This window comes from Schistocerca piceifrons, chromosome X (assembly GCF_021461385.2).
Source record: "Schistocerca piceifrons isolate TAMUIC-IGC-003096 chromosome X, iqSchPice1.1, whole genome shotgun sequence".
Classification (NCBI taxonomy): Eukaryota; Metazoa; Arthropoda; class Insecta; order Orthoptera; family Acrididae; genus Schistocerca; species Schistocerca piceifrons.
In genome coordinates, this window is record NC_060149.1 from 116,187,219 (window position 1) to 116,214,288 (window position 27,070).

The 27,070-nt window shown below is 44.7% G+C and overlaps 1 protein-coding gene across 3 annotated transcripts in view; it reads right to left on the minus strand.

Moving 5' to 3' along the window:
* LOC124722858 (UNC93-like protein) overlaps positions 1-27,070 on the minus strand; it is a 409,177-nt gene that overhangs the window by 270,443 nt on the left and 111,664 nt on the right. The window contains exon 2 of one of the 3 annotated variants that reach the window (XM_047247984.1): positions 6,828-6,882. The exons of the other annotated variants lie outside the window; for them this stretch is intronic. The gene's annotated coding sequence lies outside the window, so the exon portion shown is untranslated. The remainder of the gene's footprint in view (positions 1-6,827; positions 6,883-27,070) is intronic. 3 annotated transcript variants of the gene reach the window in all.

Sequence of the window (27,070 nt, forward strand, 5' to 3'; positions counted from 1 at the left end):
CATATAGTATTGCATATTTCGCAGATCTTAAATTATTATCGGGTGCGCCCAAAGAAGTCTAATAGGACCTCTAATGTTTTCAGTTTCCATTAATGATGTAACTGATAGGATCAGCAGCAGTATAAGATTATTTGCTGTCGATGCCATTGTGTACAGGAGAGTATAGACGTCGGACGATCATAAGGAACTGCAGAAAGATTTTGACAGAATTTTCACTTGTTTTAATGAATGGCAATTGACTTTAACAGATAATGAGAAGAAGAGAACGTACCCGACATGATCTGATTACAAGATTAGTGGTGAACATCGTATTAACACACCTAAAGAAAAGCACTAACAAACAAGCTGGCCGCTGTGGCCGAGCGGTTCTAGGCGCTTCAGTCTGGAACCGCGCTGCTGCTACGGTCGCAGTTTCGAATCCTGCCTCGGGCATGGATGTGTGTGATGTCCTTCGGTTAGTTACTTTTAAATAGTTCTAAGTCTCGTGGACTAATGACCTCAGATGTTAAGTCCCATAGTGCTTCGAGTCATTTGAACTAACAAACACGCACCACGAAGGAATTATTCGAATGGGACGGAAATTGGTAGATGTTATGTACATGTAAAGGCCAAAAGTGATTATAGATTCAGAAAAATTAGGTCATTTGTTCAAGAGAAAGAGCTTCTCAAATTGAGCAAGTCACTAACATGTTGCTGCAGCTCTGGCCCTTATGAAACCAGTTATTCGGCTTGGTATTGATTGGTAGAGTTGTTGAATGTTCTCCTTGGGGAGGCATATCGTGCCGAATTCTATCCAATTGGTGGGTTAAATCGTCAGAATCCCGAACTGGTTGGAGGACACTACCCAAAATGCTCCAGATTTTCTCAGTTGGAAAGAGATCTGGCTAACTCACTGGCCAAGACAGGATTTGACAAGCCGAAGACAAGCAGTAGAAATTTTCATCGCGTGGAGGTGAGCATTATCTCGCCATGACGGGCAACAAAGCAGTTGTACAATAAAGTCGACGTATCTCTGTACTGTAAGGGTGCCCTGGATGACAACCGAAGGGGTCCTGCTATGAAAGCGAATGGCATCCTAGACCATCACTCCCCCGTTGTCGGATCGTATGGCGAGCGACAGTCAGCTTGGTATCCCTCTGCTCTCGGTGGTGTCTCCAGACACGTTGTAACATCATAGCACTAATGCTCTACTGATTTCTTTTGCCTTTTGTTTTATTTAATGTTACATCGTTGAGCTTCTGTAAATGTGTGATTGAATAGATAACACAAAATTGTATACTCCTTTCTCTGTAAAAACTTTGATGTCACCATTTGATTCTATGCAAGGTAGTATATCTGTCGTTTAAATTCTTTGTCTCAGTTGGAGGGAGACAAAACTTACTGTATATAATTGTAATCTCTGTGTGAATAATTTTTTGTAGAAATGTCAATATGTGCAAATGTTCTCTCTTATTTAATATGTTTGGTTGCTGTTATGTAAACTGCTGACCTTCACTTAGGGTTCTTACTTATTTTGTATGTAAATGGTGTTGTGGCTCCCCTCGGGAACGGAATTGTGTAGCGCGCGCAAATTGTCGTTGGCCTAGGTAGTCTAGGTGGATTAAGAGTCAGTCGGGGATGAGCTACCAAACTATCAACTGCTCATGTAAAAGTTGTGTATTGTGCTGGTTCCGAGAGAGGCTTTTCCTGACGCTTTCCAATGCCTCGGATGGATGGATAAAGAGCTGGAACTATTCTGGAATTGGTATCTATCATCGCCACCAAGAAATGACAGTCCAGCAGCTCGACCTGCAAATACACCTACCAACATGCAATCGCCACCACATTGCGCAATCACTGTAATGGAACACTATAGTAATGTACAGTGAAGGATCAGCCCATTGGATGTTTTAGTGTGCACAAATATAAGGTAACTTATACTCGAAATCTTATACCTACCTTGATTTTTTTATCCCTAGTCACACAACCACTTAGGGCCCTTCCCATGCTAAAGTGATTACCGAGTGTCCTTGTTGAAAAAAACATTAAAGCTCGCCGGCCGGGGTGGCCGAGCGGTTCTAGTCACTACAGTATGGAACCGCGTGACCGCTACGGTCGCAGGTTCGAATGCTGCCTCGGGCATGGATGTGTGTGATGTCCTTAGGTTAGTTAGGTTTAAGTAGTTCTAAGTTCTAGGGGACTGATAACCTCAGATGTTTAGTCCCATAGTGCTCAGAGCCATTTGAACCATTTTTGAACATTAAATATAGTGAATAATGCTTGCTGAAAATAATTTTTCTATTAAAACTGCTTATTAAAATTTTGTTGACAACTTCTAAAGTGAAAGTTCTCAAAACTGAGGCTTACAAAGTTTTGCTTAGTAAGTGATCACAGTGCAGTCTGTTGAAAATCAACCAAGGGTGAGCTATTGTCTTATAACCACATCAAGTTGTGTTCTACTGCAGTAACGGTTGAAAACTAATACTGTTGAAGGGTACATGTTCATACTTGTTAAGGGCTTGTTTCTTTAGTGTATTGAAAGTGTGTTTAGTATGCTCTGCTACAGAGGTCAAGATTAAGGGCCCCCTCCACTGAAAGTAGTTCAAATGCACAAAGTTACTTAATTATAGAAAGTTTCAATTACTCTTCCTATTCAAGTGAACTTCTGTACAATATTGGACTCCCCTTGTGTATTAAAAGTGCATATTAGTGGTGTAACAGGATCAACAGTTCGTCTATTGTGCTCATGCTAGATAACGATTAATAGAAAGACCACTATCTATGAAAACAATAATTTCTTTATTCAAAAGACAGTGAGAAGTAATCTGTTAGTGAATTCCATTTAATTTTAATTCTAAATAAAGTATTTAGGTGAGAGAGACTTAACCTATGACCAGTTCATAATTTTGCAGTGAACATCATTTACAATTTTTTGTCAGACAGGAAAATGTTTGAAGAGTACTACTGAATCTATGTCTAATTTATGATTCTACAGTGAATAATAATAGTAATGTTATAAAGACCATTCAGTTTGAATAAGCCCTGAAAGTAATAGTGTGTATTGTTAGCTGTTATATTTATGCAAATAGTTAGTTCTGCTCTGTCAGCTCCAACCTTACCGTGAACATATGCAGGTGTCAGAGTTCATTGCACTCACGAGTGACAAAAGTATAGGCAGTGTTTGTCCATTTAAATTACTCACATCTATTTTCTTGAACAAGAATGTTACTCATTTTTATGCCTAATTAGGCTGGCGACCGTTTTCTTTATTCTTTGAACAGTGTAGATAGGTAAAATATTGTTTGTTACTGTTTAAATATTTACGTAATTCTGACTTTCACTTCCGATAAGCCACCTCCGTTAGGTACAACACGGTCTACATAACAAAATTCCTCTCAGAGGTTGACACTGCTCTGTTGCTTTATACCATAATTACTTTAACAAGATGGTTCCTTTTTACGATCTGCTTCCAACTTCAGGGTTATGGTATAGCTGTAGCGGAAAGTTGTGTTATACGTGGCTTTTCCGTGACAGGAGTATTTGATCTGTTCGGGAATAGTGCGTAATAAACCAAACTTGGTATTTGATTGAACAAGCTACGTAAACACGGTTGTAGTGTTATAACGTCTTCCACTCAATCTCATTGATTGGAGCTGAACTGTGTTTAGTGATGAGACCCGCTTCCAAATGAGGCCCGATGATCAGCAAAGATGTGAGTGGAGACGCCCTGGACCGCGCGGTATACCAACCTCTCTGTCGCCCGCCATTCGGCCTGACAATGAGGAGTGATGGACTGGGGTGCCTTTTCTTTTCATAGCAGGACTCCTTTGGTTGTCATCCGCTACACCCTTACAGCACAGCCGCTCGTTAACGATATTCTGTGCCCCGTTTCGTTGCCCTTCGTGGCATGCCATACTAGGCTAGCATGTCAGCAAGATAACGCCTACACGCGCATGACGAGAGTTTATACTGCGTGTCTTCGTGCTTGCCAAACGCTACTTTGGACAGCAAGGTCTCCAGATCTATCCCCATTTGAGAGCGTTTGGAGCACTACAGGCAGGGCCCTCCCACAAGCTCGGGTTTTTGACGATCTAACACGCGAATTGGACAGAGCTGGCACGATATCCCTCAGGAGGGCACCCAACAACTGTATCAATCAATGCCAAGCCGAATGACTGCTTGCATAAGAATCAATAGTGCACCTATGTGTTATTGTCTTGCTCAATTCGTGAAGCTCTTCCTCTTCAATGAATCATCCAATTTTTTCTGAAATTGTAATTGTGGTATCGATAGCAACGATGCCACGGAATAGTTTCTCAAGTTGGCACTACGAGAGAGAGACAGACGACATCGCCCTTTAGCCGGTGCTGTCGAAGTCTACGAACTCCGCGACTGCTTCACCCCATTTCATCAGGTGCGGCCAGCCGGGACACTTCGCTTCAGCAACGCACCTACGTACAAAGTTATGTAATCGTTTATCACCTTGTTTTTGCACCAGTAAACCATTTTCTTGGAGTGCCGACTTGTATTGGCTCTGAGCACTATGGGACTTAACATCTATGGTCATCAGTCCCCTAGAAATTAGAACTACTTAAACCTAACTAACCTAAGGACATCACACAACACCCAGTCATCACGAGGCAGAGAAAATCACTGACCCCGCTGGGAATCGAACCCGGGAACCCGGCGACTTTTATTACTTTTTCCTCGTTCCTACCTACGCGCCGCCTCCCAGGCGGGATACAAAAGTAATCATCTTTATTTCTGTATATGTACATGACATCAACCGATTTACATCCCATTCGGATAATTCCTTCGTGACGTGTCGTTTTCTTTTGTCTTAGAGCAGGCCAGGCCACGGCGTGCCATACTTCACAGGTAAAGCGTGTGCGGGCCATTTCCTGGCCAAGACTCGGCCTATCATTCGGATTTGCTCGGTCGTTCTCGGAAATACCTGGAACAAAGTGACATTTCATTTATTACTGGGCCTGCCGGAGTGGCCGTGCGGTTATAGGCGCTGCAGTCTGGAGCCGAGCGACTGCTACGGTCGCAGGTTCGAATCCTGCCTCGGGCATGGATGTGTGTGATGTCCTTAGGTTAGTTAGGTTTAATTAGTTCTAAGTTCTAGGCGACTGATGACCTCAGAAGATAAGTCGCATGGTGCTCAGAGCCATTTAATCCATTTATCATTGTTGTGTGGCATTTTGCGGTCTCCACAACTCAGAGTTGGGCAGAGTCGTGGTGTCAGCGCTGTTTACTCTTAGCTATTTGTGCGTAGCATCAAGGACGTTCACAGGTCCAGTGGCTGTTTGCACAAAAAGAGGCAGTCTGGCGTCACAATCCTTTAAAAATGAATGGGAATGTCAGAAGAGAGGGATGAGAGTCTCAGTCTGCATAAGTGTCGGGTACTGCTTATTTGCTATGATGCGACATTAAGGTATAATGCAGAAAGAATTTAAACTTTTAGATGATAATTAAAGAGCAGTGACAGACAGGGTTCATTGTTCTCTGCATCGAAAAACACTGTGTTAATTTTCAGGCATGGAGCAGCTGAAGAAACTATTAGTACGAATAGTAAAATTTCTGAAATCGCACACATTACTCCATTTTCAGCTGTAACAATTTTCAGAGGAAATGAATGAAAAAAGTAAGGAGACTTCATATACAATATTATTGCAGAGTGCATTGGTTAAGTCAGGGGCATGCCTCTAATGACTGTTCGTTTATTATCTTGCTGTTGTTGAATTTATGAGGGAAGAAGGAGTGCAGAAACGAAAATTAGAACATCTGGATTGGATTGTTGACTTCGCATTTCATTTCAAGGGGAGTTGACTGCACACTACCCACAGTTAGACATTGCAAGGTAACTTCTTTCTCATTTGATGAAGAAGCATTTAAAAGAAAAATTGCGTACTAGAAGGTACACATTCTGACTAACGTCACGTATATTTAGGCGAGCTAATTGGCAGCCCAGTATTGGTACGAGGTACGATGAATTTGTTGCACGGCTGAACACTAGCTCGCCCAGGGCACAGGCGCGCTGCGGCCAACCCGACTAGTTGACAATTTCCGGCCAGCCAAGTGCAGAGACGAGCAGCGTCACCCGAAACGGGAAGATCCCGATATGCGGAATTTGGATGACGCGTCGATCGCTCAGGACAGCCGGCTGTCCTGCCAGCAACGGTGGGCTTTGAGACAAACTGAAAGATGACTTCTTACAGCTCTTCAAGAGTCTATAATAATTCACATCGAGTACTAAAATAAATCTGAATACATCTGGGATCTCAGATAAATGAGGCACATCCAGTGACACGATAGTAACTTCAATATTTTTAAAACAACCAAAGTTATTAGTTTACATGCCCAATATTTTCACAATGAACGTCTGAGTTAACAACTTTCAAACGCTTCATGCGATTTCAACAAACAACATCTCAGATGATATCATTGCATTATACCTATCATCGCTGAAAGCTGCATATCTGTATCTATTTTATTTATGGATTTATGGAATCTTTCATATCTGTTTCATTATCGTATCCACCACAATTACATAGTAGCATCAATACCCCATTGTCATACATGTGCAGTTATTATAGAACAGTTTACTATTTTGCCAGTAACTTTATTTAAATGTTGACTGCGAGTGCTAATAAAAAACTGTTCCAGTTTATAAGCAGTCAGTCGTATGTGTTAGTGGACACTACAATTGGAAAGAGAACGGAAAAACAATTCTTTCAAGGAGGCATAAATAACTGTTTAAACAATATGTAAAGATAATCTGTTGCAATTAGCGTGACACATTTTCGCAAGAATGCTAGCTTATTTATTAATAAACCAACTATTACTTGCCAGTCGCCGGCACGGTAGCTCAGCGTGTTCGGTCAGAGGGTTAGCTGCCCTCTGTAATAAAAAAAAAAAACTGAGTCAATCGACCAACAACGAACATAAAAGGATGTCTTACGACGTCCGCCCCGAGCAGATGCAACGAACAGAAGCGAACAAAATGAGATTAAAAAAAAAAAAGCAGTTCTAGGCGCTTGAGTCTAGAACCACGCGATCGCTACGGTCGCAGGTTCGAATCCTGCCTCGGGCATGGATGTGTGTGATGTCCATAGGTTAGTTACGTTTAAGTAGTTCTAAGTTCTACGGGACTGATTTCCTCAGATATTAAGTCCCATATTGCTCAGCGCCATTTGAATCATATTTTGAACTATTACTTATATATATTGCAAATAATCTGAGTAACTGTAAGTTTCGGACATTTGTTTATTTAAATATTGTTTTAATATATTAGTTTAGTCTGGGAAGTGGCCATGTCGAGCCATGTCATGTCTGTAGAGCTTAAGAATAAGGTATTCTTGGTGATGATGGCCTTCAGGCAATGGAAAAGCAGACAGTAGTTCAAATGGCTCTGAGCACTATGGGACTTAACATCTGAGGTCATCAGGCCCCTACAACTTACAAGGGAACCTCCTCATCGCACCCCCCTCAGATTTAGTTGTAAGTTGGCACAGTGGATAGGCCTTGAAAAACTGAACACAGATCAATCAAGAAAACAGGAAGAAGTTGTGTGGAACTACGAAAAAATAAGCAAAATATACAAACTGAGTAGTCTATGTGCAAGACAGGCAACACAAGGACAGTGTGAGATCAGGAGCGCCGTTGTCCCGTGGTTAGCGTGAGCACCTCTGGAACGAGAGGTCCTTGGCTCAAGTCTCCCACGAGTGAAAAGTTTAATTTCTTTATTTTCGCAAAGTTATGATCTGTCCGTTCGTTCATTGACGTCTCTGTTCACTGTAATAAGTTTAGTGTGTGTTTTGCGACCGCACCGCAAAACCGTGCGATTAGTAGACCCTCTCCAATGGGAACCGAAATCATTTGATCGCAAGGTCATAGTTCAACCGATTCCTCCACAGGAAAACACGTCTGATATATTCTATATGACACTGGTGACGGCATGTGCGTCACATGACAGGAATATGTTATCGACCCACCTAACTTGTACACTTGGCGAATGGGTAAAAAGATTCTTCTACCTTGCCCGATTTAGGTTTTCTTGTGTATGTGATAATCACTCCCAAAAAAGTGATGAAAACATAAGAATGTCACATAAACTGCAACAAATGAATGCAACAGTTTCACAGTCGCACAGTTATCCCTGTGCTCTGTCAAAACATATGTTTTTAGCTTTTTCAAATTTTTCCGTGTGTAGACCGTCAAATCCTGCATATGTCCAAGCAAATCTGAACATGTCCTGGAATTTTGGAGAGCGAAGTTGATTGTGTGAGTGCCTGAACTTTGATAATTGTCTGAAAATAAAAAAAATAAAATTTTCACTCGAGGGAAGACTTGAACCAAGGACCTATCGTTCCACAGCTGCTCACGTTAACCACAGGACCACTGCGCTCCTGAGCACGAGCTCTCCTTAATGTTGCTTGTGTTCAGCATGGACTACTCAGTTTGTATATTTTGCTTATTTCTTTCATACACTCCTGGAAATTGAAATAAGAACACCGTGAATTCATTGTCCCAGGAAGGGGAAACTTTATTGACACATTCCTGGGGTCAGATACATCACATGATCACACTGACAGAACCACAGGCACATAGACACAGGCAACAGAGCATGCACAATGTCGGCACTAGTACAGTGTATATCCACCTTTCGCAGCAATGCAGGCTGCTATTCTCCCATGGAGACGATCGTAGAGATGCTGGATGTAGTCCTGTGGAACGGCTTGCCATGCCATTTCCTCCTGGCGCCTCAGTTGGACCAGCGTTCGTGCTGGACGTGCAGACCGCGTGAGACGACGCTTCATCCAGTCCCAAACATGCTCAATGGGGGACAGATCCGGAGATCTTGCTGGCCAGGGTAGTTGACTTACACCTTCTAGAGCACGTTGGGTGGCACGGGATACATGCGGACGTGCATTGTCCTGTTGGAACAGCAAGTTCCCTTGCCGGTCTAGGAATGGTAGAACGATGGGTTCGATGACGGTTTGGATGTACCGTGCACTATTCAGTGTCCCCTCGACGATCACCAGTGGTGTACGGCCAGTGTAGGAGATCGCTCCCCACACCATGATGCCGGGTGTTGGCCCTGTGTGCCTCGGTCGTATGCAGTCCTGATTGTGGCGCTCACCTGCACAGCGCCAAACACGCATACGACCATCATTGGCACCAAGGCAGAAGCGACTCTCATCGCTGAAGACGCCACGTCTCCATTCGTCCCTCCATTCACGCCTGTCGCGACACCACTGGAGGCGGGCTGCACGATGTTGGGGCGTGAGCGGAAGACGGCCTAACGGTGTGCGGGACCGTAGCCCAGCTTCATGGAGACGGTTGCGAATGGTCCTCGCCGATACCCCAGGAGCAACAGTGTCCCTAATTTGCTGGGAAGTGGCGGTGCGGTCCCCTACGGCACTGCGTAGGATCCTACGGTCTTGGCGTGCATCCGTGCGTCGCTGCGGTCCGGTCCCAGGTCGACGGGCACGTGCACCTTCCGCCGACCACTGGCGACAACATCGATGTACTGTGGAGACCTCACGCCCCACGTGTTGAGCAATTCGGCGGTACGTCCACCCGACCTCCCGCATGCCCACTATACGCCCTCGCTAAAAGTCCGTCAACTGCACATACGGTTCACGTCCACGCTGTCGCGGCATGCTACCAGTGTTAAAGACTGCGATGGAGCTCCGTATGCCACGGCAAACTGGCTGACACTGACGGCGGCGGTGCACAAATGCTGCGCAGCTAGCGCCATTGGACGGCCAACACCGCGGTTCCTGGTGTGTCCGCTGTGCCGTGCGTGTGATCATTGCTTGTACAGCCCTCTCGCAGTGTCCGGAGCAAGTATGGTGGGTCTGACACACCGGTGTCAATGTGTTCTTTTTTCCATTTCCAGGAGTGTAGTTCCACACAACTTCTTCCTGTTTTCTCGAGTGATCTGTGTTCAGTTTATCAAGGCCTATCCACTGTGCCAACTTATAACTAAACCTGAGGGGGGTGCGATGGGGAGGTTCCCTTGTTAGAACTACTTAACCCTAACCAACCTAAGGACATCACACACATCCATTCCCGAGGCAGGATCCGAACCTGCGACAGTAGCAGCTGCGCGGTTCCGGACTGTAGCGCCTAGAACCGCTCGGTCACAAAGGCCGGCACAAACTAGTGGAACACTATGGGAGTCAAGTGGAGACTGGGAATTTTCGAGTGAAGAGCTGAACGGAGCGCTTCTGGGCACTTTGTGTCAAGTGCTGGAAGAAGGTAGAACCGCACATGGTAACATGTGTGATTCAGTCATATAGATGATTGATTCTGGGCAATGAACTACCACTACAATACTTTAACTTTTGAGGGGACTTTATATTTCGATGAGTCTGAATGTGCTCCAGAGTAGTACTCTAACATACTCCGTCTGTATTAAAGAACTGAAGACAGACAGAGAATGAGTCACTGTTCTTTGAATGACATGGGTCAATGTGTGAACCATTATGTTTAATTCTGAAATTTTTTGAGCTCATGAATATTTCATGAATTGTGATCACAAAATGGATACAGTTTTCGCGTGCCTTTGATGATAATTTAGTTCGGGGATTTTGCTACCATTCTGTATTTTAACTGAATATCTGCCGGCCGTAGTGGCAAAGTGGTTAAAGGCGCTACAGTCTGGAACCGCACGACCGCTACGGTCGCAGGTTCGAATCCTGCCTCGGGCGTGGATGTGTGTGATGTCCTTAGGTTAGTTAGGTTTAAGTAGTTGTAAGTTCTAGGGGGCTGATGTCCACCGATGGTAAGTCCCATAGTGCTCAGAGCCATTTGAACCATGTGAACTGAATATCTTAGTACCATTTCCGATTTATTTGAGCTGTCTTCCTTGAATAAACATAATTCAACATAATTCTCTCCGGACCACATCAATTACAGACATTAGAATTATTAAATTATTCCTTTAATTTTATTTTGTATTTCTGTGTTATTCTGTGTTTTATCAACTCGCAATTCTAGCCAATGCATAGACTATTTGATTGCAGGATCGCAGTTACACGTTATTACTTGCAGCGAATTACACTACTGGCCATTAAAATTGCTACACCAAGAACAAATGCAGATGATAAACGGGTATTCATTGGACAAATATATTGTACTAGAACTGACATGTGATTACATTTTCACGCAATTTGAGTGCATAGATCCTCAGAAATCAGTACCCAGAACGACAACCTCTGGCCGTAATAACGGCCTTGATACGCCTGGGCATTGAGTCAAACAGAGATTGGATGACGTGTACAGCTACAGCTGCCCATGCAACTTCAACACGATACCACAGTTCATCAAGAGTAGTGACTAGCGTATTGTGACGAGCCAGTTGCCCGGCCACCATTGACCCGACATTTTCAATTGGTGAGAGACCTGGACAATGTGCTGGCCAGGGCAGCAGTCTAAAATTTTCTGTATCCAGAAAGGCCCGTAGAAGACCTGCAACATGCGGTCGTGCGTTATCCTGCTGAAATGAAGGGTTTCGCAGGGATCGAATGAAGGGTGGAGCCACGGGTCGTAACACATCTGAAATGTAGCGTCCACTGTTCAAAGTGCCGTCAGTGAGAACAAGATGTGACCGAGACGTGTAAACAATGGCACCCCATACTATCACGCCGGGTGATACGCCAGTATGGCGATGACGAATACACGCTTCCAATGTGCATTCACCGCGATGTCGCCAAACACGGATGCGACCATCATGATGCTGTAAACAGAACCTGGATTCATCCGAGAAAATGACGTTTTGCCATTCGTGCACCCAGTTTCGTCATTGAGTACACCATCGCAGGCGCTCCTGTCTGTGATGCAGCGTCAAGGGTAACCGCAGCCATGGTCTCCGAGCTGATAGTCCATGCTGCTGCAAACGTCGTCGAACTGTTCGTGCAGATGGTTGTTGTCTTCCTACCGTCCCCATCTGTTGACTCAGGGATCGAGACGTGGCTGCACGATCCGTTACAGCCATGCGGATAAGATGCCTGTCATCTCGACTGCTAGTGATACGAGGCCGTTGGGATCCAGCACGGCGTTCCGTATTACCCTCCTGAACCCACCGATTCCATACTCTGCTAACAGTCATTCGACCTCGACCAACGCGAGCAGCAATGTCGCGATACGATAAACGGCAATCGCGATAGGCTACAATCAGACCTTTATCAAAGTCGGAAACGTGATGGTACGCATTTCTCCTCCCTACACGAGGCATCACAACAACGTTTTACCAGGCAACGCCGGTCAACTGCTGTTTGTGTATGAGAAATCGGTTGGAAACTTTCCTGATGTCAGCACGTTGTAGGTGTCGCCACCGGCGCCAACCTTGTGTGAACGCTCTGAAAAGCTAATCATGTGCATATCACAACATCTTATTCCTGGCGTTTAAATTTCGCGTCTGTAGCAAGTCATCTTCGTGGTGTAGCAATTTTAATGGCCAGTAGTGTACATTCGGGGCATGAAAGAAGACTTGCACGGTTCGAACCTGTAACTACATCGAGCTGTTATTTTGAAACAGAGCCGTACATAGCCCCAGTACCTTAGGAGCGAGTAATCACAGGTAGAGTCGCAACTGGTTTGCTCGTATGGGATGCTGTTAGGAAGAGCAACTACTCAGCAGTAATTGAAAGGTATCGTCGCATGACAAAGGCAACCCAGTTTCCTTAGTTCACTGGTGTTAAAGAAAGCGCAAGGTTTGAACAATTCATTGTTGCCTTGCAAGAATTACAACGATAGTTTTATAAAGGTTTTGAGGACACTGTCAATCTTATATCTGATTTTGAGATGTGTTCAGACGGTTTGCTGTTTCAGTTGAAAGCGTCCCTATGCATATGCTAATGTAACTTATCTTGCAGATCAATCCCAGTTTTCAAATGGTTCAAATGGCTCTGAGCACTATGGGACTTAACATCTGAGGTCATCAGTCGCCTAGAACATAGAACTATTTAAACCTAACTAACCTAAGGACATCACACACATCCATGCCCGAGACAGGATTCGAACCTGCGACTGTAGCGGTCGCTCGGTTCCAGACTGTAGCCCCCAGAACCGCTCGACCACACCGGCCGGCAATCCCAGTTTTAATTATAAATCTTTTTGCTTTTAAATTGTCCATGATATCTACATTTCTTTTCTCAGGTAGATTTTCCATAATGAAGTTGCAATGGTGCTGCAATATTTCGATAGACATATTTATGTGGAAGACCTTTCTTCGATTATGAACCTTAATAAGTCCCAATTACCTCGGAACTTGGATGCAAAACCCTATAAAACTGTCTGCGTATATCCACATGCTGACATATAAAAATTATATTATGTTCCAGGACTACAAAAATAATTAATTAATACTGAAAACTTCTTTTGCTTGTGATCTGTGTTGTTGATAAATGTGGAATATTAAACCAAGTTGTACTGTACTGCCAATTATTTAAATGCGGTGCATTCGCTGTTTCCCCTGCTTCCCTCTCCTAGCGCTCAGACAGCCCGAGCGCGGCGTGGCGGTGGGGGAAAAGCGAGGCGGAGCACTAGGGCACTCGGGCCCGGGCTTCGCCTAAAAGCTGAAATCTTGGCAGAGAGTCTTAGAGTGTATTTAACGGTAATATTAAAAGGCGATACGAAGCAGGACGACGACGTGAAATCAGTATTAGGGAAGGCAAATTGAAGATTTCGAGCCGGCCAGTGTGGCCGAGCGTTTCTAGACGCTTCAGTCTGGAACCTCCCGACCGCTACGGTCGCAGGTTCGAATCCTGCCTCGGGCATGGATGTGTGTGATGTCCTTAGGTTAGTTAGGTTTAAGTAGTTCTAAGTTCTAGGGGACAGATGACCTCAGATGTTGAGTCCCATAGTGCTCAGAGCCATTTGAACCATTTTGAAGATTTCGAGCTGGAAACGTTCTAGGTAAATGCAACGCATGTGTTGATGAAATCGCATACAAGACGCTGGTACGAAAAATTCTAGAATATTGTTTTACTGTTTGGATGAGTTATTAAAAATTAATGACAACAGACATGGAATGAATTCGCAGGCGCGCCATTAGGATCGCGACAGGTCGGTGAAACCTATACGAAAGTGCAACAGAAATTCTCCGTATTCGAAGGAGACTGTGTTACTCTTATGCTGCCACCAACGCGTTTCTGACGTAGGGATTGTGAGCAATTGTGAAAGTTACGACTGCTGGAACTTTAATCAGAGAACACCCTAGTGTGACAGTAATTCTAACGGCTCCGCCACGTTCTCAGCTGCGTAAGAAGAGCCCTCTGATGAAAGAGTTTAATTCAGACTAGCTGAGAATTCCGGCGTTTCTCTGGTATTTATTTATTGCTTCACCCGAGACTTCGTACGAGTGTAATTTACTGTTAACTTACAAAGCTTCATTGTACAAAACGTTTGAAGTAACATAGTTTCGCTAAGGTAATCCAACAGTATTCGTGATAACGTCATTTTTCTTTCTGCGATTCCCATTTCCCTTCTCTGATCATTCTCTTATGAGCTGTACCGACATTTCACGATGATCTGCCGCTGGTCGCTTTAGTCTAGCATGTGGTTCTCTCCGCAGAGAACCAGACTCCTACTTACACTCTATAGGACAGTACTAAAAATTTTACCTGTTTTCCCGTAATCGGATACTGTTGAACTCTCTCATTCAGACAGCATTGCCTTGTATTTATCTACACCGTTTCACAAATTAAAGCAACAAACGGCTATTTTCTATCCTGTGTCTAATTCACGATATAATCATACCAACTGTCAACACATGTTCGTACGGTCGTGTTCTGCACGGAAGATGGCATTTCGGCCAACGGAAAACCACGCCAACGCCATTTCGGCCAACGGAAAACCACGCCAACAATGTTGTCAGGGCACATATCAAACGGACTAGTGTTTGCCATTTAGTCCCACATCCACAATCGCTGTGTACACAGTCACAGGCGGTGCAGTATAGGACAGAGAATACGCCTACCAGACACACTGTGGTGGTGGTGAGAGGGGGGGGGGTGGCTTAAGAAAATTGGAAGCAGGACAGTCGCAAACTCATGTGCCCCGATGGCTCAACGAGAATCGTTCTGTTGTTTCTCGGATGTGGCGACAGTTTAAAGAGACCGAAACTGTATCCCGAAGACCATGCAGACAGAGAGGACCGTTATATGGTTGTAAGTGCACGACGGTACTGCAGTGCAGCAACTGGAATCTGACCTCGCAGCATCCACTGGACGGGTTGTATCGAGGCAAATGGTGTAAGACGGCTTTTTCAGAGTGGTCTTTATTGTTGGAGACCTCCTGTAAGTGTGCCTCTGACGCGTCTCCACAGAAGGGAACGTCTAGAGTGGCGTCATCAACATGCCACCTGGACAGTCGAACAGTGGGCCAATTTTCTTTTAACATGTAAGTCCCGATTTGGTCTGAAGAGAGATTCTCGACGGATTCGCATCTGAAGAGAATGTGGAACACGATTTCGAGACCCGAGCATTGTGGAAAGAGGCCGATATCGAGGAAGATTGGTAATGGTGTGGGCAGGGATTATGTTGACCACTCGAACACCTATTCATGAAATTCTACGGGTGAATAGGAAAGGTTTAACTGCTGTCAGGTATTGTGACAAGATCTTGAGACCTCATGTTCAGTTGCTGCGAGGTGCTGTGGGCCCAGATTTCGTATTTATGGACGATAATGCTAGACCTCACAGAGCACGAGTGGTTGATGTTTTCTTGGAAACGGAAGATACACGCACGGCGTGACCTGCTCGCTCTCCCTATTTGAATCCCACAGAACATGTCTGGGATACACTATGGAGGCGGGTTGCATCACGTTGACATCCACAAACCATTCTCTATGACATGCAAGCAGCTCCGCAGTAAGAATGGGCGTTATTGCCTTAACATGACATTGATGACTTTATTCACAGCATGCGTTCAAGTATGTTAAGTCGGAAAAAAACGAAGAACATATTTGTTTGTCTACTGTTATGCATGGTCCACTTGTTTGCATGCTGTATTCTTTAGATTGTTTCTACTTTGCTATCACATGTTTATACAGTTTTGTGGCAGGCCGGCCGGAGTGGCCGAGCGGTTCTAGGCGCTTAAGTCTGGAACCGCGCGACCGCTACGGTCGCATGTTCGAATCCTGCCTCGGGCATGGATGTGTGTGATGTCCTTAGGTTAGTTAGGTTTAACTAGTTCTAAGTTCTAGGGGACTAATGACCTCAGATGTTAAGTCCCATAGTGCTCAGAGCCATTTGAACCATTTTAGTTTTGTGGCGAAATAAACGCAGCCTTGCAAAATTTCTGTTTGTTGCTTTAATTTTGGGTCACCAGAACTACTTTCCAGTACACCAAGATGAAACGCTATCTAGAGTGATGTGCATGTCCTTATAATCATCCAGAGACGATACTTTCATGTAGACATCAGCATATTCAGAGAAAAAGACAGCTGTTAATCCTCTACACATGTTAGTTGATTAAAGACCCCCAGGGCGTTTTTCTGTATGTATGTGAAGGCCAATATCCGAAACTATTTCAGGGATTTTGACACGGTTTTCACTAATATACAGACTGATTCACGAGAAAGGTATATATATGTACATTTATTATTACCGCTACGTCAGACAAGTCGTCCGACTGTAGATACTTAATAGTTGCCCTTGCGAAGCGAGGGCAAGTCGCTAGTACTTGGTAAATCGTTCATGTATGTAGAAAACATTAGTAGTTCGGTTTCGCTTCTTTGGAGCAGACCCAACGACGTCTTCACCTCCGTTGAACATTCACCGTCCGGTGTACTGTACTATCAGTCAAATCTTCGTCTAGTAAACCATATTTGTGAAGGTACAATACGTGATTATACTTTGTTTATAAGTCGACAGTGAGGTAAAGTTAGCTATACAGTTTATTTCAGTCAAATTCTCACTAAGTTTTTAATGTCTTGTCTTGTCCCGGCATAGGTGCACTTCCCCTGCGCGGCGCAGTCAGGACTTCAACAGCATTGTGGGTTTCGTCGCTTTGTCATCAACCGTTATCGTGGATATGAGAGGGAGAAATCTCCTTGGCGGCGGGGAGGGGGGGGGGGGGGCGCAGGTAACAGTCGATCTGTCACTCTCTTGGAGTTGGCAGGAATCGTTTGCTAAAGTAGCAATTAATTATTCTTTCTTTAATCAATTTATCGTTCTAACAAACTCATTTACTTATTGCCGTGTCGGATGCTTTGAATAATTACTAGGAAGGATCACTGTCAGAGATGAGTGCTTTACTGTCACTCCGTCTGCTAACATGGCCTAACGAATCAGTCATCAACACTGAACTACTTCAGTAGTACTCATACGTCACTTTGCATTCCATGCAAGAGACAAGTACCAAGCAATAACTTGTTCCTCCTATTCACTGAAATTCTACTATACCAACTCTTTGACACAGATACGGGAAGTCAGTCTCTGTCCAGCACTATTCCAATGAACTTTGTAAAACGCCACATAGCTTGCAGTTGCTGCGTGTCCACCAGAGTCTGTCACCGACTTCTCATGGTTCAAGTGTTGACTGCTCCATCAGGTGCTGCGGTGGAGCGTCACTGCCCTCTGGATACTCGATACTGAAACTGCATGCTCACTGTTACATGATTCTTTTATATCGTTCTTAGTTGACTTGTTGTACAAGGACTTCTTAGATCTCTTTCTGGAACATTCCCTTGCACCATTCCTCGGCATGTGATCACCTTAATGTTTGATAACCTCTCTAAATTGTACTTGGGATTCTTCTATTACGCGTGTTGACCTCGGCCCTCTGCGTTGTTTGCAAGGTGTTAAGTGTACTACTTGGTGGCGAGTTTAACCAGCATCGAAGAATCAAACAGTGTCCATCTGTTTTGTGAAGCATTATCCGCCCCAACTATCCTGTTTGGCTTCACTCCGCCACGTACGCGGGCCACCTTGCGTATGAAACCCTGCTCACTTCCTCGTTATGATCTGATACGCATTAAAATTTATTTAAACATTTCTAAGATCGCGAGACGCTAAACCTGGGGTGGCTGAGTCAAAGCATTCTAGGACTCAAAATTTTCATGAAACTTGCCCTCCATACCCGTTACAGGAGCCTTAGGGAAATATAGCATGCTCTGTGGCCGAAACTAGTCTACACTCGTGAACTACTAATACTGACTAGTGAAAGCGTGCTCGTGTAGCGCAATGTGCCGCGTACTAGCTTCCTAGGCACGAAGGTGGGCCAGCCCAGGCTCTAATGAAATGATAATGAAATCAAGACCCTGAGCTGTCGACAGGCGTTGATATACATCAACGGGGACAGTTTAAAATAAGTGCCCCGACCGGGACTCGAACCCGGGCTCTCCTGCTTACATGGCAGACGCTCTATCCATTTGTGCCACCGAGGGCACAGAGGATAGTGCAACTACAGGGATTTGTCCCAAACACGCTTCCCGTGAGACACACATTCCCAACTTAATCCCCACACACTACATTCGTAGTGCCCCTGCCCATTACACTCATTACTTTCGCCAAACAATATTACCGAGTCCCGGCAATGCGTGTGCATCCAGCACAGAAGAAGATCAATGGCCGAAAGAACAGATACCATCTTCCTATAGCCCAGGATCGCGTCCACGCGGCGGATTACCGACCGTGGCTGGTGCAACGGACTGCCGTGGCGAGGTTTTTAGGCGGTTTCCCACGCTTGTTTAGGAAAATGTTGTATTGACCTCCTATTTCTGTCTCAGAAAATTCAATAGAAAAAAAAATACGGTCACACACAGAACAAAGTTTACACAATTCGTCAACAGTTGGTGCACACGGCTTGCCTCCCTTAGGTAAGAGACAACTGTAGCAACAGTTTGTCAAATCTTGTGTACAGTAAAAGAAGAAAACGAAATAATGACTCATCAGTCGAAATGGGTATAGCCATTAAACAGCTTATGTAAACACTGACTGAAATAAACTTTATAGCTTCCAACGTTACTGTCACATATCGTTATGCGATATTAATTCGCGTTCTCCCGCTATTTCTCAGGTTTTTTTTCTTTCGTAAGAATATTGGATCTGTGTGCGTGGAAAGGTAGCCTTGCATTCTTCACGCTGGGGTGGTGTGTAGATGGAGATGCCTCTATGGCGTCTTTTGTCGGCAGAAGGCAGTTTGCATCTCTCATTAGGTGAAGAGTACCTCCTTTGGGGATACTGGCACTTTTCGCGGAAATCGAATAGCGACCTGCTCGGCCCCTATGGGGTCAGTGAATGTCATGGTCACCCTGCAGTCCCCAGAAAATAATTGACTTCGACATTTTTTGCCTTTCGCTGAAAATATCGACGAGCAAGACACCGTGACGCCATCCATCCAATGTAGGAGAGTCAGCCACTTTCGCTCTCAAATTTTGGGTCGTCCAAGAGAGTTCCCTGTAAAAAAGCTTCCAGAATAGAAGTTTTATTGCCCAGATCGCATTTGATACATCCTGGTTACTAGTTTCAGCAACGCTATATTTCCATCTTCAGATCTGTAACTGTTGCAAATACTTTATAAAGTTTTACGTACTATCAGATACGTTAATTTAAAGCCACTACATGTGACACATTGCCATCTGGCCGTTGGAAACATGGAGGTAAACTGTGAAATTAAAAATATTACGTAAATCAAAGCCCTAAGAAAACTTCATAACTCCAACGCCATCGACTAAAATAATGTTTACCTCACAGAAAATACGCTCCCATGCAATACTACGAGTACGTACACTAATGGAAAGCCGTAACTGTATCAGCAAGGCACAGGGGCGTCAAATACATCAAATAGAGCACATAAACTGCCGTCAGATGCGTGTATGTTGATAACCGGCTCCATAGTGCCGAAATGTTGCCATACCAACTACATAAAACTACAAAGGCAGCTGTCTCGACGAACCATATAATGTAGGAACAAAGTTAAGCTGTATACAAAGTATATCAGTTTGTTTACATCAACAACAAGCTTACAAAATTATTGCAGAACTATAGAGCATCCAGCAATTCTTGCAATCATACTGATCGAAAAATATTTCGAGAAAATAATTTATGTTTTCGTGTTGCTTGAAGAGATGTGCCAGCGTCATGAAATAGCACAATCTGAAGACAAAATACAGTGATACAAATATATACATATACCCTTTTTGTCAATTTTATATACACTACTGGCCATTAAAATTGCTACACCACGAACATGACGTGCTACAGACGGGAATTTAACCGACAGGAAGAAGATGGTGTGATATGCAAATGATTAGCTTTTCAGAGTGTTCACACAAGGTTGGCGCCGGTGGCGACACCTACAACGTGCTGACATAAGGAAAGTTTCCACCGATTTCTCATACACAAACAGCAGTTGACCGGCGTTGCCTGGTGAAACGTTGTTGTGATGTCTCGTATAAGGAGGAGAAATGCGTACCATCACGTTTCTGATTTTGATGAAGGTCGGATTGTAGCCTATCGCGATTGCGGTTCATCGTATAGCGACATTGCTTCTCGCGTTGGTCGAGATCCAATGACTGTTAGCAGGATATGGAATCGGTGGGTTCAAGAGGGTAATACGGAACGCCGTGTCGGATCCCAACGGCCTCGTATCACTAGCAATCGAGATGACAGGCATCTTATACGCATGGCTGTAACAGATCGTGCAGCCACGTCTCGATCCCTGAGTCAACAGACGGGGACGGTAGGAAGACAACAACCATCTGCACGAACAGTTCGACGACGTTTGCAGCATCATGGACTATCAGCTCGGAGACCATGGCTGCGGTTACCCTTGACGCTGCATCACAGATAAGAGCGCCTGCGATGGTGTACTCAACGACGAACCTGGGTGCACGAATGGCAAAACGACATTTTTCGGATGAATCCAGGTTCTGTTTACAGCATCATGATGGTCGCATCCGTGTTTGGCGACATCGCAGTGAACGCACATTGGAAGCGTGTATTCGTCATCGCCATACTGACGTATCACCCGGCGTGATGGTATGGGGTGCCATTGGTTAAACGTCTCGGTCACCTCTTGTTCGCATTGACCGCACTTTGAACAGTGGACGTTACATTTCAGATGTGTTACGACCCGTGGCTCTGCCCTTCATTCGATCCCTGCGAAACCCTACATTTCAGCAGGATAATGCGCGACCGCATGTTGCAGGTACTGTACGGGCCTTTCTGGATACAGAAAATGCTCGACTGCTGCCCTGGCCAACACATTCTCCACATCTCTCACCAATTGAAAACGTCTGGTCAATGGTGGCCGAGCAACTGGCTGGCTCTGAGCACTATGGGACTCAACTGCTGTAGTCATCAGTCCCCTAGAACTTAGAACTACTTAAACCTAACTAACCTAAGGACATCACACACATCCATGCCCGAGGCAGGATTCGAACCTGCGACCGTAGTGGTCGCGCGGTTCCAGACTGTAGCGCCTAGAGCCGCTTGGCCACTCCTGCCGGCGAGCAACTGGCTCTTCACAATACGCCAGTCACTACTCTTGATGAACTGTGGTATCGTGTTGAAGCTGCATGGGCAGCTGTACCTGTACACGCCATCCAAGGTCTGTTTGACTCATTGCCCAGGCGTATCAAGGCCGTTATTACGGTCAGATGTGGTTGTTCTGGGTTCTGATTTCTGAGGATCTATGCTCCCAAACTGCGTGAAAATGTAATCACATGTCAGTTCTAGCATAATACATTTGTCCAATGAATATCCGTTTATCATCTGCATTTCTTCTTGGTGTAGCAATTTTAATGGCCAGTAGTGTATAAAATACTAAAATAAAGCATGTTAAGGTACGTGACATCATTCAATTACAAAATCATTAGGATGATAGGACAGTATGAGTATGACCATGTATATTACAATATTGACAATATGCACAGAGGCTACCGAGCGAGGTGGCGCAGTGGTTAGCACACTGGACTCGCATTCGGGAGGACGACGGTTCAATCCCGTCTCCGGCCATCCTGATTTAGGTTTGCCGTGATTTCCCTAAATCCTTTCAGGCAAATGCCTGGATGGTTCCTTTGAAAGGGCACGGCCGAATTCCTTCCCCGTCCTTCCCTAACCCGAGCTTGCGCTCCGTCTCTAATGACCTCGTTGTCGACGGGACGTTAAACACTAATCTCCTCCTCCACAGAGGCTAGATCCCTAACTATCAGTGGTCAACATTTTATACCAGATGCAGCACGTTGTAATAGTGACCTCAAACCAACGTTAGAGGACGAGGAAATATTTTTTAAATGTAGTAAGTCTCTTAACAGAATTATAATATAAGCTAGAGTAAAACAGGACATGTTTCATAAATGTCTTAACTGGGCTATGCTAATGTGCGAATTTACCTAAAGTGCTGAATATAAAATAGTTATTACACTTTATAAAATTGATATAAAAATTGTTGGTTACATACTAAGGGGCCAAATACAGTACATAACCAAGGTAATAATAAAACTTTATGTGCAACACAAAAATGTATAGGGAGCCAGTCTACAGAATACACTGATACAGAGATCACTCTCCTAAAAATGTCAGGTAATTACAGTAGAATCACGTTGTCCTACATTGTGTTCGTGGGATGGAAGGCTGACCAATCGTGAAGACAATGCTTCCGCCCAGTGTCAACTTCGTGTTTAAAAATGTACTTATTGTACACAAAAGGTATGTGAGCTTTCCTCTACTTTTTCATGAATTTGACAATAATTCTCTTCCATCACACTGATAGCAGCATAGTCACCTCCTGCATGTAGAGTTGTTGAAATGGGAAGGAGCAAGTAAGTTGGTGGGAATCGGCGACTGGCTTCTGTAATTTGCAGGGATAGCATCCTAGCGGCTGTCTGGCGCTATTCGGCTCAATTTCCTGTTCTTGAAGAAAGGTAAGTTTGCAACCTGCAGCGGCGTGATCCATATTCTACGATGCTCCCTTGGTTGTGTGTGTTTCTAATACGGAACATGGGTTACTGATTTAATTTACTGTAAACTGTATTTTTGCGTTGTTTAACTTTGAATCTGCGAGCTGAACAGTTAAGGATCTTGACGCTTTATTCTTCATGCTGTCTTCCACGTAGATTTTTGTACTTCCCAACAGTAAGAGTCATTTTTTGTCAATTTCATTTAATATTCAGGTAACTTTGATCTGTGACAATTTCTTGAAGCATACAGAGCAAGTAAACTCCCGTTCTACTCAGACTCAAACTTCAGGTTCCTGTAATTTTTCCTGGAACTTTTCTTCGTTAGACGAACAATTAAAAATAAGTATAACCTGTTGCATACCCTCTTAGTTAACTTCACTGTGTCGGCGTTGTCACTGTGCAAAGTGGCAACGTACGAGGATAATTCATTTATTGTATTGTGAAAGCAACGAGCATTACAGTTGCTCGTACTGTATTACTACGATTTGGTTTTATTAAGTACTAAGAGTTGAGTCTATTTCCCCAATAATTATAAGTTGGTCGTGAGCTCGCATTAACTCACAATTTAACTACCAGACTAAGAAATTTTAGCTTAAGAGTAATTTGTTCACTGTTGCCCTCTGCCAATGACATGGTAAATACGAACGATGTGTTATAGTGTGTGTGTCTTTCGGAATCTGGAAAGGCGGCATCTACCCGTTCACCTGCATATACACCGTACAAAATACAGTGCATGAGAAAAAGATGGCAGTGTTCTATACGCGAGGGTGATCACTGACCCATGTGGATTCATTATCAGGATCTTAGTAATGTTTGGACTTATAATACGGTCTAGGATCCTTCAGGAGGCGGACGTCACGCACAGTGGTACGGAATTCTGCGAATTTATTCCCACAAACCGTAGTAACCTGTGCGAGACTGTTAGCCTCCTGAAAGATGGTTCAAATGGCTCTGAGCACTATGGGACTCAACTGCTGAGGTCATTAGTCCCCTAGAACTTAGAACTAGTTAAACCTAACTAACCTAAGGACATCACAAACATCCATGCCCGAGGCAGGATTCGAACCTGCGACCGTAGCGGTCTTGCGGTTCCAGACTGCAGCGCCTTTAACCGCACGGCCACTTCGGCCGGCCCTCCTGAAAGATTGAGACAAGAAGGTAGATTGGAATTTAACATCCCGTTGACAGCATGGTCACCAGAGACGGAGCACAAGTTCGGATTACGAAAGGATCGTGAAGGAAATCGACCATGCCTCTTCGAAGAACCATCCCAGTATTTTCTTCCAGTGATTTAGGGAAATCATGGAACACTCAGATCTGGATGGCCGGACGGGAATTTATATCATCGTTCGCCCGATTAGGAATCCAGTGTGCTAACAACTACGCCACCTCGCTCGGTGACATATGAACTAGGAAACGGGATATTTCGTTGCGAGTTCAATGTAAAAGCCAGAAGAAGAACTTGTAGGAATTTCTAATAAATCTTTCGCCGGAACTGGCTGTGGAAGTTATTGCATTTTTCACGTATAGCCCGTCTTATGGAAACACGAGTTACCTTAACGTTTTTCTTTTTATCGTCTGTTTCCCTGCATTATCATTCTTAAGGGGACTATAACAATCTCTCTATTTTGCAACATTGTCCGAAAGTATTGAACTAAGTTGGCTCTGACTTATTAGTGTCCTAATCGGCGCACATTTATCTATTGCGAGATCACGTATTTGGGTTTTAACTACGAATCTTCTAAATTAGTCGGATTAGGATCGGATTGAGTGTCACAGATCACTTGATTATAATCTTCTTTCCTAGCTTTTTTAGTGAATGTCTGTTACTGACAAATATTGTTATACACTGAAGCGCCAAAGAAACTGATATATGCATGCGTATTCAAATACAGAGATATGTATGCAGGCAGAATACGGTGCTGCGGTCGGCATATAAGACAACAACTGTCTGGCGCAGTTGTTTGATTGGTTACTGTAGCTACAGTTGTAGGTCATCAAGATTGAAGTGAGTTTTAACGTGGTGTTATAGTCGGCGCACGAGCGGTGAGACACAGCAGCTCCGAGGCAGCGATGAAATGCGGATTTTCCCGTACGCCTATTTCACGTGTGTACCGTGAATATCAGGAGTCCGGTAAAACCTCAAATCTCCGACATCGCTGCGGCCAGCGAAAGATCCTGTAAGAACGGGACCAACGACGACTGAATAGAATCGTTCAACGTCACAGAAGTTCAACTCTTCCACATACTGCTGCAGATTTCAACGCTGGGCCATCAAAAAGTGTCAGCGTTCGAACCATTCAACGAAACATCATCGATATGGGCTTTCGGAGCCGAAGGCCCACTCGTGTACCCTTGATGATTGCACGACACAAAAGCTTTTCGCCTTTACTGGGCCCGTTAACACCGACATTCGACTGTTGACGACTGGAAACATGTTGCCTGGTCGGATGGGTCTCGTTTCAAATCGAGCGGATGAACGTGTACGTGTATGGAGACAACCTCATGAATCCATTGACCCTGCATGTCAGCAGGGGAATGTTCAAGCTGGTTGAGACACTGTAATGTTGTGAGACTGGTGCAGATGGAGTGATATGGGACCCCTGGTTCAAATGGTTCAAATGGCTCTGAGCACTATGGGACTTAACAACTATGGTCATCAGTCCCCTAGAACTTAGAACTACTTAAACCTAACTAACCTAAGGACATCACACATCACCCAGCCATCACGAGGCAGAGAAAATCACTGACCCCGCCGGGAATCGAACCCGGGAACCCGGGCGTGGGTATGGGACCCCTGATACGTCTAGATACGACTCTGACAGGTGACACGTAAGTAAGCATCCTGTCTGATCACCTGCATCCATTCATGTCTATTGCGCATTCCGGCTGACTAGGGCAATTCCAGCAGGGCAATGTGACATCCCACACGTCCAACATTGATACAGAGTGGCTACAGGAACACTCTTCTGAGTTAAAATACTTCCGCCATCCACCAAAGTCCCCGATATGAATATTATTGAGTATATCTGGGATGCCTTGCAACGTGCTGTTCAGAGGAGATCTCCATCCCCTCGTACTCTTGCGGATTTATGGACAGCCCTGCAGGGTGCATGGTGTCAGTTTCCTGTAGAACTACTTCAGACATGAGTCGAGTCGATGCCACGTCGTGTTGCGGCACTTTCGCATGCTCGCGGGGGCCCTACACGATATTAGGCTGATATACGGGTTTCTTTGTCTCTTCATGACTTTTTCATGACACCTGTAAATAATAACGCCCTAAGAATACGTACGTGTTAGTGCACACACACTTACACGCACACACACGCGTGCGCGTACACAGCCAGACAAGAATACAAAAATCACGCACTTTTTTTTAGATTGAAAACGTACAAGAAGAGGGAAAAAGCAAAGGAAAAAAGTAAAAGGATACAGCAAACAGCTCTCTCTCTCTCTCTCTCTCTCTCTCTACGATAGCTGAAACAAAAATGATGGACCAGCCATTCCGCATCATACTAAAATCTCCACCCTAAAGGCTGAGGCCGAAGTCCAGTCCTATCACAGAACTTTAAGACCTTCACCACACTCGTCTCGTCATCAGGTAACACAGAAGGCAGATCCCCACCGAAATTCGCTACTGCTCTATCACAATACGAAATGCACTCAGTTAAAATGTGACGCCCAGTGGTTTTTCTAGCCTCAGGCATCGCAGAGTAGGAAGCTATGCGTTAGTGGACAGTACCCAATTCGGAGGCGGGATGTCACTTCATCCCACCTGAGTGACAGGCATGAGGTCCGCCACGGCTGTATAGTTGGCTTCACCAAGTGCAGCTTATTGTCGGTGACTGCCAACCCCTCCTTACCGCATACTTGCGTGGATCTCTGACGCAACAGTAAAATGACTGCCTGTGGGGAATGGCACTTTGTATCACGTCACGTTCCGTACAGGCCTCCTTGGCGGCTTTGTCTGCTTGTTCATTGCCCCAAATCCCAACATTCCTAGGTACCAGCAGAATGACACCTGCTTCCCCCACCGTTGATGGAAGTATAGTTCATTAAGTATTAGCTGGACCAGCTTCCCTGCTGGGTACATACATGCTCTGCAAGGCACTAAGGGAATCAGAGCACATGACAAACTGTTCTCCTTGAAGACCTCTCAGCGGCTCGAGTG